Source organism: Felis catus, chromosome D1, assembly GCF_018350175.1.
Source record: "Felis catus isolate Fca126 chromosome D1, F.catus_Fca126_mat1.0, whole genome shotgun sequence".
In the NCBI taxonomy this organism is placed as follows: Eukaryota; Metazoa; Chordata; class Mammalia; order Carnivora; family Felidae; genus Felis; species Felis catus.
Window position 1 is genome coordinate 3,361,443 of NC_058377.1, and position 16,930 is coordinate 3,378,372.

The 16,930-nt window shown below is 40.5% G+C and overlaps 1 protein-coding gene across 1 annotated transcript in view; it reads left to right on the forward strand.

Moving 5' to 3' along the window:
- Window positions 1-16,930, forward strand: part of GRIA4 (glutamate ionotropic receptor AMPA type subunit 4) — a 1,433,894-nt gene that overhangs the window by 672,163 nt on the left and 744,801 nt on the right. Inside the window, exon 5 of the mRNA XM_045039802.1 lies at window positions 2,733-2,852. The gene's annotated coding sequence lies outside the window, so the exon portion shown is untranslated. The remainder of the gene's footprint in view (window positions 1-2,732; window positions 2,853-16,930) is intronic.

The window sequence follows — 16,930 nt, forward strand, 5'->3', positions numbered from 1 at the left end:
AGAATAAAACAAGACAGTATTTCTCTTCAACACTGCACTGGAGGGTTTTACTTAGGTACTCAGGCAAAAAAAAATGTCTTTTCTATGTTGAAAAGAGGAAATAAAACCATAACTATTTCCAAATGCCCTTGTCTTGAATTTAAAAACCTTAAGGAATTCACACACACACACACACACACACACACACACACACACACACCTTGATAGACCTAATGCACGAGTTCAGATTGGCTGCAGAAAGACAGTTGATCTACAAAACCAGTTATTTTTCTACACACTTGCAATGAATACTCTAAAGAAAAAAAAACAAAGAAAACAATTCAATTTGCAATAGTATAAAAAAGAAGAATAAAATAGTGAAGAATGAATTTAATAGAAGGAACGAAAAACCTGTACAATGGAAATGACAGCAACCTTTGAAAGAAATGAGAGAAACAAACAAAAAACCAAAATAATGGAAAGACATCGTGTGTTCATGGATTAGAAGTCTAAATATTTTTTAAAATAGCCATGATATTCAAATTCATCTACAGTCTAAACCTTATCCCCGTGAAAACTCCCTGCCTTTTTTGCAGAATGGTAATCTGACCCTGACATTCACACGAGAATACAAAGGATCCAGAACAGTCAAAACGTTTTTGAAAAACAACAAAGTTATGGGCTTTCCACTTCTTGATTTCAAACCTTCCTGCCAAACTAAGAGAATCTACAAAACGAGGAGAATTGAAAAACGTAGTTCCAGCAAACATGTGCAACCAAACGTCAGAGCAGCATTTTACATATTAGCCAAAAAGTTAGAACAACCCACATATCCACCAACTGATGAAAGGATTGTTTTAAATGGGCATATTCCTACAATAGAATGTGATTCAGTCGTAAAAAGAAGTTCTGATACGTGCTAAAATACTAACGAACCTTGAAAATATGAGAGGAGCCAAACACAGAAGGGCATATGCTGTATTATTCCGGTGATAAAAATGGTCCAGCAAAGGCAAATCCATAGAGACAGAGGGCCACACCTACCAACTTTGTGTAGACCACCAGTGCCCACGAGAGCCTGTGGTCCCCTGCTACTCACTGCCTTTAGGACTACCCTACCTACTCTACAGGTTTCTCCTGGGTACTTTATAGAGAAAAAAAGTCCCAGGAAGGCTTTAATTCAAATAATAAGCCATGTACACGAGAATGGTTCCAAGACCAACGCCCAGAAGCATGCGATCATAATCCCAGGGTGCCAGATGGCCATTAGGCACGTACATGCTAAGGTGCCATTGTGGCTATCAGGCCCTCTGTCTCCTGACCTCCTGTCTCCTGACTTGGCCACTTCGGCCAAGGATGTGTTGGAAAAGAGGGCCTTCTCAGGGAAGCATGATGATTTGGTGGGAGATGCAGCAGACCAGCAGGTGCGAGAGTGGCATAATCAAGTCTGAGTTGTCCCAAAAGATGCCATAGGAACTGCTCAAGATAAAACCATTCTGAAACACAGCTGGAACAAGCACCAAGCAACCATAACCATAGCTGGTCAAAGAGCTAGAACAAGGTCAGGTCCTGGGGGGTTAGGGGGCGGGGGGGGGGCTCTTGCAGTCATTAACCCTTTAGGTGCTGGGTTGTGGAAAGTTGGGGAGGTAATTATATAGGAGGCCAGAAGACTGGGTCAAATTGTAGAAGGCAAAAAAAAGGGGGTCTTGCTTAGGGCAGTGGGTCTTTATCAACCAATCCAGAAGTAGTACAGTGTTTTCACAAGCAGGGTGGTCATCCCTTTGCATATGAGCTGGATGTTAGCACTTGCTGATGGGTTCTGAAGAGTGAGCAAAGGGAAGAAATGAATCAAGAATAATTCCTAGGTATTAGTCTGAGCAAACGGGTGGATGCACTTAGCTAACTATTATGCTGATTAATGAGAAACAGGGTGGGGAGAGGTAATAAAAAGAGGTTTAGAGCAACTCACATTCATAAAAGCATGCATGTTACATATGAGGCTTATCATTTATCCTGAAATCCTTGGCAAATTTGGGGCTAGAGATACAGATTTTGGATGGTGCTTGAAAGTCTAGGACTCTGAAATCATCAACTCAGCCTGCATACCTAGCAAAAGGGGACCAGGAATGAGGCCCTGAGCCCTCCAGTACTCAACGGAGAGGAGCGAAGGAGCCCATGGAATCCACAAGACCTCCTTCACTTCTAACATCAATTGCATGTCTAAGTGGTTCCCCAAAACAGGCTGAGTTTTGATAATTCTGTAGAATGACTCACAGAACTCATTGGAAGGTGTTATTTTCTGGAGTCTGTGAGTAACAGTATTCATGGAGTATTGCCACCCAGGTCAGCTCACCTGAGCTGTGGTGTCCAAAATTGTTATTGTGTCCATGGTTGACTGCACATCCGAGTGACCTTTAGTTTCCAGGCTTTCCAGAAGTAGAGCAGACACGGGAGGCCCCAAAGCCCCCATCATTAACCACATGGTTAGATTGCCAAGTGGCCAAGGCCCCCTGCTGAACAAAGACACTTTTATGAGGCAGGACATTCCAAGAGTCTAGATGCCACCTCCAGCAGTGTGGGGAAAGGGCTGGACCTCTCTGTGTAAGGCCAATGTTTACCACACAGAGCCAATAAACACACCGAGGCGATCAACGCAGAAAGGAAATCTTGGAATGCCACAGTTTCACAATAGCCACAACATGAGGATATTCCAAGAAGGAGAAAGTACTCATTTGTCTCAAATTCTGTTACAGGTTTAATGAAGGTCAGAACATGGATGTGAACAGTGGATAAAGCAACACCAGTGACAACTGGCAACCTTGATAAGACGTTTCAGTGGAGTGGTGACACCCGGAGCTGTGGAAAGCGAGACCGTGAGTACCCAGTATAAGTTTTGCTTTAAAGAGAGACAGAGAAATTGGACAGTAGCAGAGACACAACATGAGGTTATGAGGAGCTTTTAAAAGATGGATGGTTTTCGCGTGTGTCTATTCATCACCATAAAATATTGAGTAGATGAGGAGTTGTTGAAATGCAGAAAGAAAGGAGCCGAGCCCAGGAAGCAACCAGGTAGTGAGGTCAAGAGCTGGAGAAGAGTGGACGTTGGTGGGGGCAGGGCTCCTTCATTCCTCCTAGACATGCAGGTCATGGTGATGGATGGTGAGGGAGTGTTTTGTCGTGTCGGTGTCTGTTAGACCAGTGAAGGGTGAGACGATCATCATCACACAAGAGTGAAATGGAAGACCCTGCTGGTGGGTTGACAAAGGAAATGTAGGTGTAAATAGTTGCCTCTCAAAGTAGAGAAGTAAACTCACCAAAGAAATGGTAAGAGGGTCGGGAAGTGTGGAGTGCCCTTTCGAGTGTGCGATCAAGGTTGTAGCTGGCGCTGTAAGCAAAATGGAAGCCTTGTGTGCTTGTAGCCGTTCCCTGTGACTGCGGTGGAGGTAGGAGGGGAAAGTTAGAGGTCGCACTGAGGAGGTAGTTGGGTTGATGGCTGGTGGAGTCTTTACTGTGTGGGTGGGGATGCCAGAGAAGGGAACTGGGGGTGTAGCCATAGGGGGTGAGCATTGACTGGAGGCCTCAGTGAGCCAGTCACTGCCATTTGATGTCTCTGTTGAAAATTGACCCCACACTTTCTGTAGATGCTTGTGCATCGATATCGAAATGAGGTGGTTCACCTAAATATTAGCATAACACACCATCTTGGTTTCTCAGTTCATAGCCTTTCTGGGTCACACTTACGTATCAGCCAACATTCCAAAGTCCAACCGTTGTGCCAAAGTAGCTGGGGGTCCGAGTGGCTTCTAGCCCATGCGACACCTAGACAAAACTAGGTCTCCTGCCAAGCACGCCCTAGCCATGGCGGGGCTCTCTCTGGGACCCTCAGCTTCCTTTCCTGACCGTCGCAAGACTACCCCGATTACTCCAAAATTGTCCAGTTATATGACCTCCAAAATGACAGGTTCAGGTGCTAGATCCAGCATCGCTGCTTCACATTCAGCATCTCCCTCCTGCCCGTACTCGGTGAAATGCCTCTCTCTCACTGGTGTTTCCTGGGTACATACTGCTAAAGGAGTTAATGCATTGATACAAGATAGTATTAGAACAACTTGGAAAACAACGAGGGCTTTTAAGAATTGAAAGAGATTTAGGGCCGCCTGGGTGGCTCAGTCGTTTGAGCATCTGACTCTTGTGTTCAGCTCAGGTCATGATCTCATGGTTCTTGAGTTCAAGCCCCACATCAAGTTTCTATATATATATATATATACACACACACATATATATATGTGTGTATATATATATGTATATACATATATGTGTGTATATATGTATATATGTATATACATATATATGTGTGTGTATATATATATATATGTGTGTGTGCGTCTTTATATATAGACATATATATGTATGTGTGTATATATATATGTATATATATACATATATATGTGTGTGTATATATATATGTGTGTCTATATATATATGTATATACATATGTATGTGTGTGTATGTGTGTGTGTGTATGTATATATATATATATATATATACACTTAAGACAGAGTACCAGCCCTTAGGCACTGACCCTAGATGCTTTCAGCCAGGGAACAGTATAAAAACAAAGCAGTAAGGAAGGCCCTCTTCAAGATTGTCAGAATCAGGTTCTAACAAGAATTACAACGCTTTTACTAGGTCAACTAACAAATCAGTATTAGAGTAATGACTAAAATATCCTTTCATGATTCTTAGGGTCTCTTGAAGAATGTTCTGTTAAACTCTCTTTGGTAGAAAGATAAATGATTATAATATGAACACACATCAAACTCTGCAAATTAAAGAGTAGGCTCTATAGTTAAACACATTATTTTTATAAGGAAAAGTGGCGATACTCTACTAATCTATTTATCGTTTATCCATTGATTCATTTATTTTGAATCTTGTATATAACAAAAGGCCTCTGGTGGCTAGGGAGTCAATATATGGTTTAAAATAACTTGAGCCGGGTGGAAACACCAAAAAGTAAGACTTATTTGTAAGTCTGAATGTTATAGGCCAAATTACAGTTGAACTCCTACTAGAAAGGTACTCCCTTTTTCATTTGACACTAATTGGCAGAGCTGCTGAAAATCATAGCAGTTAAAGAAAGCCCCCATTGGGGACCCGTGTTTATAACACGCAAGAGTAAAATAACTTTAGCCTTTCTGCTGATGTGCTAATTTTGCGCATGGAAAATTACATTTTCTTGGATTGTATGTCTTGCTCCATACATTTGTGTCTAGGATCAGATATGAGACATATATTTTCCAAGTAATATAACACACACATTTATTGTGATGCTGTTTAAAAAACCAAATGCTCTCTTGTTAAGAAATCTCTAAATGACTGGAAATAATTGAGCTGACTTTCCTAAACCAGAATAGCTGGGCTCAAATTGATTACATTCATGCTCTGAATATTCCAATTTGCTTGGATCCATTTACTGTAACCAAATTGAAGAAACCCTGCTTTCTAGGTCATACATTGTTCGTGACAAAATTACACTGGGAGTTTACACATTTGTTCTGTCTAATACTTTCTGGGAACATAATATATCTCTTGGTGAGCAGAAGTGTCAATTATGGTAATTATGATAATAGACTTGTATTTAGGTTGTTGTATATATTCTAACAGTATTAAGACATTTGAAAAATTATAAATTTAGTAGCTTTAGCTATAGCCTAGATACATTGCTCTGCTGTGATAGAGACTCATAGAGCGAAGGGGAAAAAAAAAAAACAAAATTAGTTAATATTTCCACTCTCTTCAGAGGCAAAATTGTTAAGATTTTCCTTCATCTATAGGATTTTGAAATACTGCATACAAAATATGTTAACAGGTTATATGAAAATATTTATAAATCAGGACAGATAAACACTGGAGATTACTGTGATAATAATCCCTCTGTTCTGCTTAACATTCTCCCTCAGAAATGCATACTGTCCCCATCACCAAAGCTGGCTGACCGTAGGAACCTCACCTAATGACAAACTAAAATTAGCAGCAACATGTCCTTTGCCTAAAGCAAGCCACAGCTGAAGGATAGACAGAAACAAAGGGAGCCCTATTTCTGACTTGACATTGCATCCAGTACATCGCTAGGTGTATATTCATGATAAGCATGAGTTTTTACATGGGCTTTACAACGGAACCAGGAGGTTCAAATAAACCTTGAAGGTTTAAGAAATCTGAATCTCTGCCTCCGGCTGGAACAGTTTAGAAATATTACTGAAAGACAGAAAACTGCGAAGCATTGCCTGTCTCCCTTGAATATAATTTCCTTCTTTGTAAAGCCATAGATGAATCCGTAATCGCTGTAGCAAACTTCAAAGGCTCGTGGAAAATGTGTAAGTAAAAGCAGTTGTATTCCCGTAAGATCCTGTGTGGCCACCTAAATGGAAAGCAACAAAGAGGATTGTCTGCGACTCAAATAGGGTAAGAGAAACCAGGAAACTCAACTAAAAACAAAGTCTCAGGTCTGTCTTGTTTGATTTGTTTGGGCGTTGAAGCTTTTATTTTATTTTATTTTACTTTATTTTTTAATTTACCGTCTATAAAAGCAATTTTTAATTGTTTATTAACAGTAAAAATATTTTGGACATGGACCAATTAATTTGTTCTTATTTCTTCGCTGTTGTTGTTGTTTTTGGCTTATTCTTTTCAGTTCTTCTGTTTTGTCTTCAGACCGGTGTCTAATGATAACATTCATCACAATGAAAGTGTTAAGTGTTAGAGATCATGTTTATTTTCCTCCCATGATGAGACACACTCTGAGCTAAAATCTTGCTATCACTGGTGTCCAAACTTTGTGACGCATTAGAATCAACTGGGGAGCTCAGACACATCTCAAAGCCCGGGTTGCACCCGTGACAATGAAATCAGAATGTCCAGGGATGGGAGCCAGACATCAGTATTGTTGGAAACCACTGCTGTGCCTCAGTGCATCCTATGTGGCCTTCTGGAACAGTGCGACTGTGGTAGTGGTCCTGGGAAGTAGAGCATGCCTGCTGTGGTGTTCAGCCGCCTGGGATGGACTGTAGGATGCATGGTTCATGAACTCGGTGACACCAAATACTCTCTAACCTAGCTGTGCCTCAGTTTCTTCATTCATAAGATGAGAATAACAATTTACAGCTACCTCGCAGTGTTTATTTAAGCCTCTTGACCTCATGATAAGTTCCCAATACTAATACACAGATTTGGGGTGCCCGAATGGCTTAGTCCGTTAAGCGTCTGACTCTTGGTTTCTGCTCATGTCATGATCTCATGATTTGTGAGTTCAAGCCCCACGTAGGGCTCTGTGGTGACAGCATGGGGCCTGCTTGGGATTCTCTCTCTCCTTCTCTCTCTGCCCCTCCCCTGATCACTCTTTGTCTCTCTCAAAATAAATAAATAAACTTAAAAAAATAATATACAATATTATATAGCAATAAACAGAAGTAATGGGTTTTGGAATAAGGTGTATATGGAGTTTAATCCCATTTTCTGAATTCCCTGGGCATGTCGCCTCACATAAGATCCTTCCCTTCTCAGAGACCGTTTCCTTTGGTAGAGATAACAAAATCTACCCCACAGGTTTGTTTGTTTTAGGGATGTAATAATGTTGTGTGATGTATTACTTAGCCCAGCACTGGAACATAAGCCCTCAAAAATTACCTGATATTGTATTGTAATTCAGTGATAAGTGTGGAAATGGAGGTATGATGCAACACATGTGGGGCTCCCAAAACACAGGTGGATGTGGAGGAAGGCCAGTTTCATGAGAGACACATTACTCACAAATTCAGAGTCTGATACAGACTCTTATGATGTATCTCCAATCAGCTTGCTGAAGTATACCCTCAATGACAAGTAAACTCACAATTATTTCACCTTCTGTTTATTTTCCTGGGTTTGCACAGTCACTGGGTTAAAAATCAAATCATCCATAAAACTCTTGACCCACTGTGACCTCGCGTGCTGCTTATATAAGCATAGCGAGTGGACAAACAGAAATAAAATGGAAACTATTAAAACACAACATATGGTACTTACAAATCATACTTAAAGTTGCTTAAGAAATGCCTCCTCCATGTGACCCTCGGAGTCATTTGCTGCATCATACTGGATGACTTTTTTGAAATCAAGTTCCATGTATGTGAAGATTCTGCTAATATCGTTTCTCTAAATCAGGGTTGTTTCGAGCTCTACCTAGAACAGAGAACAAAAGGGAACAGACCTTGTTTAAACTCTTTTAGGACCATCACAGCAACGTGCCCTAGTAACAACTTCAGTGAGGTTTTCACTTCCTACATAAATCCCCGAGCACACTGTTGGTGTGCCTGCCCGTGAGACCTGTCGTATCTTCACTATTCACTTACTCGTTTGTAGATGTTGAAACTGTTAACTAGTGTCATGTACTAACCGTTCCTGAAGTCACTTTCCTTCCAATCCCATGGAATTTTAGAACCATGTAACGATGGGGACAATGTTGTAAGCATTTGAAAAATCAGTCCTATAAGAAGCATCTTTATAGAAATGGCTTGGAAGTTATGGAGAAACTATTGTAAGTCTGCATTTGAAAATTATTCTATGCAGTATACCCACATGGCCCTGTCAGGTAAGTGTCCAACTCTTGATTTTGGCTCAGGTCGTGGTATCACGATTCAGGAGTTCGAACTCCGTATCTGGCTCGGCGCTGACAGTGCACAGCCTGCTTGGGATTCTCTCTCTCCCTCTCTCTCTGCCCCTTCCCCACTCATGTGCATGTTCTCTCTCTCTCAAAACTAAATAAATAAACTTTAAAAATAAATAAATGAATAAATAGGTAAATTTATTCTATGCTATTTTCCCCCAGAACATTCAGAAGGTAGAAAACACTGGTTTATTTTAAATTTTAATTATTTATTTTGACAAAGAGGGAGAGAGAGAGAGAGAGAGAGAAAGAGCAAGCACACATGAGAGAGAGAAGGAGGGGCAGAGAGAGAAAGAGAGAGAATCCCAAGTGGGCTCTGTGCTGCCAGTGCAGAGTCTGACATAGGGCTCGATCCCATGAACCATGAGATCACGACCTAAGCCCAAAGAAGTCAGACACTCAACCAGCTGAGCCACCCAGGCACCCCTGGTGGTTTATTTTAAAAGACAGTCTTATCCAAAACATTTCTCAAGACCTTCTTCTACATCATATTAAACATTCACGGTAAATAGTGCCGAGAAACGAATGGATGGCTTCCACCCCACCCCAGAAAGGAAAGAGAATGAGGACAGCCCGCCTCGGGGGAATAGCTGTCATAAGCAATAGCATTTCATATATAAGATCAATTAATAGCTTTATATTACACGATTCTTCTCTGTTGTCCATTAGGAAGGAGCTGTTTATTTACAAGGTCAAAATTTGACTTCATTTTAGAATTGTTTTTTCCCCAGTGAAAGGGAACTTTGTTGACTATTTATTCCTAGAGTTATTGAAACTTACATAAGACCTTTGTGAGCAAAATTAGAACAGAGCTGTGAGTGGGAAACCTAGAGGCTGTCCTCTTTGGCACTCAAAGCACTGTCAGCAAGGAAAGAGAATTAAAGGCACGCTCCAAATGGAGGCTTCTTTCTCTTTAGCCCATTACTCCCTTTCTGGGATAGAACAATGTCTAGCACATAGTCAGTACTCAGCGAATGTTTGCTAGAAGAACAACATAAGTAAAGATTTCACCTAATGCAAAATGTGAAATACGCTCTCAGTGTTGTGGATGATTACTACCAGTAGCCGCTTCATAGGGGATGGGCACTAAATTTGTAGTCAGGAGTTTGATACTGTTTAATGACACGTTTGGTGATCTGGTCCTTGTCTACCTCTCCCAAAGTGTCTTGAATCATTCTTCCCTCGCTCAACCAACTCTAGATGAGCTTGTTTCCTTTCTGTTCATGAAAAACCTAGCCTTTTCCCCACTTGAAGGTCTTTGCACTGACTGTCTCATTTGCCTGGAAGGCTCTTTCCCCAGCTTTTAACATGGCCCATCGCTTCTAATTCTTTGTTTTCAGCTCCAAGTTTACCTCCTCAGAGACACATATCCTAATTGCACATACCACATCTCCCCATTCCCAGCACTCTTATCATATCACCCTGTTTGCCTTATAACCTGGACCACAATCTGACATGATATCGTTATACTATTTGTTTACTTGTTTATTGTCTGTCCCCCGCCACTTTAGAGAGCTTACCTCCTTGAAAGCAGGACATATTTTATCTTATTCTTCATGGTCTCTGTAGCATTTAGAACACCAGAAACCCTATGGTGCGTGTTTTTGATCATTTTAAAAAATTTTTTAAACGTTTATCTATTATTGAGAGACAGAGAGAGACAGAGCATGAGCAGGGGAGGGGCAGAGAGAGGGGGAGACACAGAATCTGAAGCAGGCTCCAGGCTCTGAGCTGTCAGCACAGGGCTTGACGTGGGCCTCAAACTCATAAATCATGAGATCATGACCTGAGCCAAAGTCGGACGCTTAACTGACTGAGCCACTCAGGTGCCCCTGTTTTTGATAATTTAATGTTAATATTTTAGTCATATTTATGTCCGTACTTAATATAGAATTTAACTTTTAACTATGCTAAAAGAATGATTTTTCTTCCTCTTTAAGATTTACATGTGAAAAGCTTAACCCACTGAATCTCTAAATACCTAGTAATACAGATACAGGTGAGGAAATATTTGCCTTATGTGGAGATGGTTTTGTGAATCCAGGCTTCCAAGTACCATAAAGGTTTTTACACTGATATAAATACCATCAGAGTGTTATATTAGGCTTCTGACTATTCAGTACAAACATAGGGGTAAACAGTGAAAAAATTAGGCAAACAGTTGAAAAGTTCTGAAATATACATGTTTAGAATCCTATAGGAAAAGAAATCTGTATTTCTTTTCAGGACTGAAACTGAAATAGAAGTGTAAGTGATCATATGCATCTTACTCCAAAATCTGCTTTTTGGTTACTGTGCAACTAAGATAAATTTAAAATCATATTTTGGAGCTTCTGTTTCAGCTTGAAACAGTGGCCATAGAGCCTTTTACAGGGTCAAAGAGAGTATCTGTTAATTCAGGATAGAATTAATAGGTGGAGTGAAGTCAAGCCTTACTTGTTTGCTGTGATCTGGGAGTGAAGAGTATTTCAGTCAAATAATAGATACTTCATTTATTTGCATTTGCTAATAGCATCTATTTTGGTTTAATGACACCATTTCCTCTTTCTTTTAGATGCAGGGCAATCTCACAACTAGCATGTATTTGTGCAATATACATGACAATTACTTTACACATCCCACAAAGGCTGTTCCACCCATCACTGCTGGACCCATTGAAAGACCTGTCTTCCTTTTATTTAAGATTGGCCCATATTTGGCACACAGATGGCACCCCCAGAGACGACTCTACCAAGATGGTGAAAGAATTAGCACCTGATTCTAGAATTTCTTCTGGGAAGTTCTTAGGTAGTCTGTCATTTCTTCAAAGCCTTTGAGCAGAGTGTGATGTGCCTATGTGTGTGTTGGTTCTAATCTGCAACCTATGAGTGGTCAGTGCCCTAATTCAGAGTGCACACTTCAGGTATGGCTAACGGCCCCCCTCCTCCAGAGGCAGAGACTGAACATGGTTTGACTTTATGGCTATATTTTTCTCAGATCAGCAGTACATGGTTTTTTAATTAAGCAGTTGATATTAGAAATATTTGGTTTTTGTTTTTTTTTTTTTTCTTGGTTGGGGGTGGGTGAGATACTGGCATTCAGTCTATGAGGAATAACTACAACTAATATCCTGGAGACAACTCCAACTGCCCTTGCAGTAAGAGGACATCAGGAGCTTAGGACCTCAGTACACTTTTCCTCTCAGAATGGCACCTGAACATTGACTCAGACACAGTTTTGTGTCTGACTGCTAACCCAACCCGTTCTTTCTGTCTGATAGCCACCAGATTGCTCGTAAAACTTCCTTTGGGGAATTGTTGATATTCTTCTGGTGCACTTGTCATGAAAGATGTTATTGGAGTAATAGAAGAACAGGTAACTGGGGCCTCGTGAAAATTATAAAACAGGTCGCGTGACTATCTTTGTGCCTATTGGCTCATGATTGTTTATATGTAAATGTAACGTGCATCTATTATGTTTACGAGTTTATGAGTTTTCTAAGAATCCAGTCCCCCTCCTGTGGTGTTTCTCCTTTACTCTCACACAATGACACCAGATTTGTGGGGGTTTATCCCTTCTGAGCAATTCTCTGATAATGGGTATCCTACAGTTTAACTCAGTTTTGACTCTGCCTAGCTGGGGTAGCATCAGATCCCGCAGGGTAAGGTCGCATCCCAGGAGACTGCCCCATGCTACATGCAGGTGCCATTGAAAAGCAGTAGGTCCCCAGGTTACCCACAACTTCCATCTGACGTAGCTACAAATTAGAGGTTTAATTTGCCCAGGTTTAAGTTGCAACTTACAGAACTCACAGAAGTCAGGAAAACACTTACATTCACTTACCAGTTTGTTAAAGGATGTGATAAAGGATGTAGATGGACAGCCATATGGAGACATTACATAGGATGAGATCTGGGAGGGTTCCTGATACAGGATCTTCTGGCTCTGGAGTTGAGGTATGCAATACATCAATGTGTTCAGACCTAGAAACTCTTTGAACTCTGTACTATGGAGATTTTTATGAAAGCTTCAGGTAAGCATGATTGACCGTTAACTCCATGTTTAGACAACTCCCAGGGAATTGAAATGGGACTGAAAACTACAGGCTTCTAATCATGGCTTGGTCTTTCCTCAGACCAGCCCCCATCCAGAAGCCATTCAAGAGCACACCCAGGGTTGCCTTGTTACAACAAGACACTCCTATCACCGAGGAAGTCACAAGGGTTTCAGGAGCCCTGTGTCAGGAACTGGAGTCAGAGAATGATAGACATATTTTCTGCTATCCAACAGTTTATAAACTTGCTTTCTTTGTAATTTGGTTGCAAAGTGGTAGGAAGGAGATCTAGAACGTCAGAGACGTTACCATATTTACTAAAATAAAAAGTGAACGGTCAAGAAGAACTAATAATTATGTGCAGCATAATTGGTTCAAGTTTCTTCACAAAAGAATAGATGTATGCTTATGTGGGAATAAAATAGATATATTTTTTAATTTTTTTAAATGTTTTTATTTATTTTTGAGAGACAGAGAGTGAGCAAGGGAGGGGCAGAGAGAGAGAGGGAAACACAGAATCCGAAGCAGGCTCCAGGCTCTGCACTATGGGCACAGAGCCCGACACAGGGCTCGAACTCACAAGCCATGAGATCATGACCTGAGCTGAAGTCGGACACTTAACCGACTGAGCCACCCAGGTGTCCTTTAATTTTTAATTATTGCCTCATAGTCCTTCAATTCTTCAGTAAAATTGGCATGAGTAATAAATATTCAGATTCTATTGTGAACCTTAAAATTGAGGATTCAGTCCAAGGTTATCTAAATCTCTGACCTGAGAGAATTCTCATGACATCTGAATTAGAGGAATAATGTTAATCTTGTATTTCCTATATGTGTATTTTTTCCCACCTGGAATTTAAAACAAACCAAACTATAAACTAAAATCAGCAAAGCATGTAGATTGCATGACAGTATAAATAAACTTCTTTTGTGTTGATTAACACAATAAGAGAACCATTCTTCCTTTCATTTCAGGGTTAAAATAATTTTTCAACTCCATCAATTCATATTAACAAATACTATATACTACATATAATCAAATTTTTATTGGAAAATATAGGACAGACACTTTCCAAAAGTCACCAAATATATATCAGTTCAATAACTATAGGTTGAAATGCTGTGAATCTGTATTATACTGGATATCAGTCTCACATTTTATTGAAATCAGAACATATTAAGGAACTTTTTAAAAAATATGGTCTAAGACTCATCTTTACATTTCTATGCCATTCCTGAAAGAAAAAAAAATTACTATTACCTAAGGTCTCTGTGATTAAAATAATACCAGTTACCGACTATGCATTATTTGCTTTTACATTTGTTGAGGGTTTTTTTCTTCTTTTTATAAACAATTAAAAACACTAAAGCTATGTACAGAGAAAAGGAAAGACAACTTGGCATTTTTTAACAAAGTGTTAATAAATAGGACTAATTCAGAGGGAAGGTATTCTGATGTAAATTGCTTATAAAAAGTTGATTTATTCAAATTAAGGTCTCTGTTGATGCCCCTATAAACAAGCCATTAATTTACTCATTCAGTCAGCAAACATTTACTGAGTACCTACTTTATGCTAAACACCAAGGAATAGAGATGAATATGACAAGATTCCTGCCCTCCAGATGTTCATACCCCACAGCGATGATAGATTTGTAAATAAAAAGAGGTACACTATTACATGACAAGTGCGGTAATAGAGTTATAATTGGAATTCAGGGAAACTGGAATACAAAGAGAACAAATAATTGTCTGGGGGGGGATGGAAAGTGATATGAGAGCCCAGTAGAAGAGAATGTGTTAAGTGCAAAAGGAAAAAGGGTCAGATGAAGTTAGAGAAATGAAATGGCAAAGCTACAGAGTTTAAAAGAGCGATGACATGTGACAACACCACCATTTATCCAATGGGCAGAAGCACAAACAGTGAAAGGTAGCCTTGGTGGTTGCCATGGCTGTGAAATTCACATGCTGTGCAAACAAACCTAATGCAATAAAGCAAGTCACTCATGGAATTGCACTAATACCATCTCAAAAATAATGCTCATTGGATCATGAATAAAAAATCCTGTTGAATACATATGACAGTTTGTTTATGGAAGTAAAAGAATCAGGTATATAACGGATGTTTTAACATTGTTCCTGCCTTAAGGACATTTGCTTCTCAAATTTAGATACAAGCTGCAATATAGCCCGAGGACTAAAAATGAAAGAATATGAACAATGGCAACTTTCACCATATTGTCTCTAGATAGTTGACGTATGGTCCAATCTGCCCAGCATCTTCATTAGTGAGTTAAAAGAGGGTGTAAATAACACCACACTAATGATATTCACAGATGATAGCAGATTGGAAACTGTCTCACTTACATTAATGTTGACTGTGAAGTAACAACAGGGAGACAGAATAGCTCGGAAGTATTGGTAGACAAATCAAATGACAGAGAACATTTAGCTTCAGATAAGAAAAGGAGCAGTCGAACAATCTGGAGAGGAAGAAATAAAATGTACAGAAACACAGACAGTGACAAAGCCGAATCTTAGTAACATGTGAAAGCAAAACTCATTTAAACATCTCTACAGTTCCTCTCTCTCTCTCTCTCTCTCCCTTTCTCTCTCTCTCTCTCACTCTCACTCTCTCTCTCTGCCTTAGTCTGGAGAAGTGCATCAAGGAATTTATAGAATGAGAGGCACTGACAAATGGAAGGTGATCAAAAGAATTAACTGTCTATGACACGGAGGATAAGAAATATAACATCTACTTCCCTGAAGAGTTAGGAAGTAAAGGACTCTTTTAATGCTAAAATCAATACAGTAAAATGAATGATGAGCTGACATTTGGAAGGAAAATACGTTCAACAAGAGCATGTTTTAAAGGAGACTGAGAGAACAAACTCCACAACTAAAGGGAGAGAAGAGGCCACATCTAGGAAGGTAGGAAGTGTGGAGATGTGCTTGCTTTAGGGGAGAATGGACTGTGGGTGCTGTAAAGGGAAGGGAGCCATTGTCATGGATCAGGGCAAGAGAGAGAGAAAGGAGAGGAGCACACAGGGAAATACACACACACACACACACACACACACACACACAGGACATTTCCACAAAGCCGTTGGCTTGGAAAACAAGAGGGGCTGAATTTCATGATTTCTTGCAACCAGCAGACTTAAAAAGCCTGGAGCTTTAAAGGTCAGTGGGCTTGGCTGGGATGGAGCCCTGAGGACACTGCCCTACTGGGGAGAAGGCAGGCAAACAACCAGGAGGCAAACGGTGTGGAAACAGTGATATGAAAACATGCCTGGGGCACACAGGAGAGAATTTGCTCTTCTCAGAATTCTTCCCTGAGAGGCAGCATTCACAGAGACACCTCTCCGGAAACAGGGGAGCTGGCCAGCGCAATATCCCTCCCCACCCCACTCCTTAGCCTAAACTCAGAGCCACTCGTGGGAGGCAGAAAAGCACCAACATTGGCTGTCTAATGTGCTTACACCAAGCCCCATGACCCTGTGCTCTGGTGGAACTGCCCTTCTCAGTCACACTTTCCTTAGTCTCAACATGGTGGGCCCCTCCCCTAGACCACCAGCACAAACCCCTGCCCACACCATGTCTCCAGACCAGAGAGTTTTTCAGGCTTTCATTTATGATGGAGGTGGTGTCAGGACTCATTTCTCAAGCAGACCAGAGCACACCTAGTGTGCCAGAGACCAAAAACTGCCTACAGCAGGTGAGGACAGCCTCTGCAGATGACTGGCCTGGAAGATAGAGGAGACAAAACAGCACAGTGCATGCAGGATGCACAGGAGATATTCCCTGAAGCACCAGGTCCTGGATACTATATGATCTCTTCTTCAGAAGGCCATTACTTTCAGGAGTAAGAAACATAATGGGTTTTTCCAACACAGACAGAAAGGCAAAGACTTATACAAAGTGCCAAGACAGGGGAATTCATCCCAAAAGAAAGAACAAGATAAGGTCACAGCCAGAGAGCTAAGCAAAACAGATATAAGTAATATGCCTAATGGAGACTTTAAAGCAATACTCATAAGGATACTCAATCAGAGGCAAAGAAGACAATAAACAAGATTAGAAACAGGCTAGATGCAATGAACAGCAGGCTGGAAGAAGCAGAGGGACAAATTACTGACCTAGAAGACAAAATAATGGAAAACAAAGAAGCTGAACAAAAGAACAAAGAATTAGGGAACACAAGAATAGACTG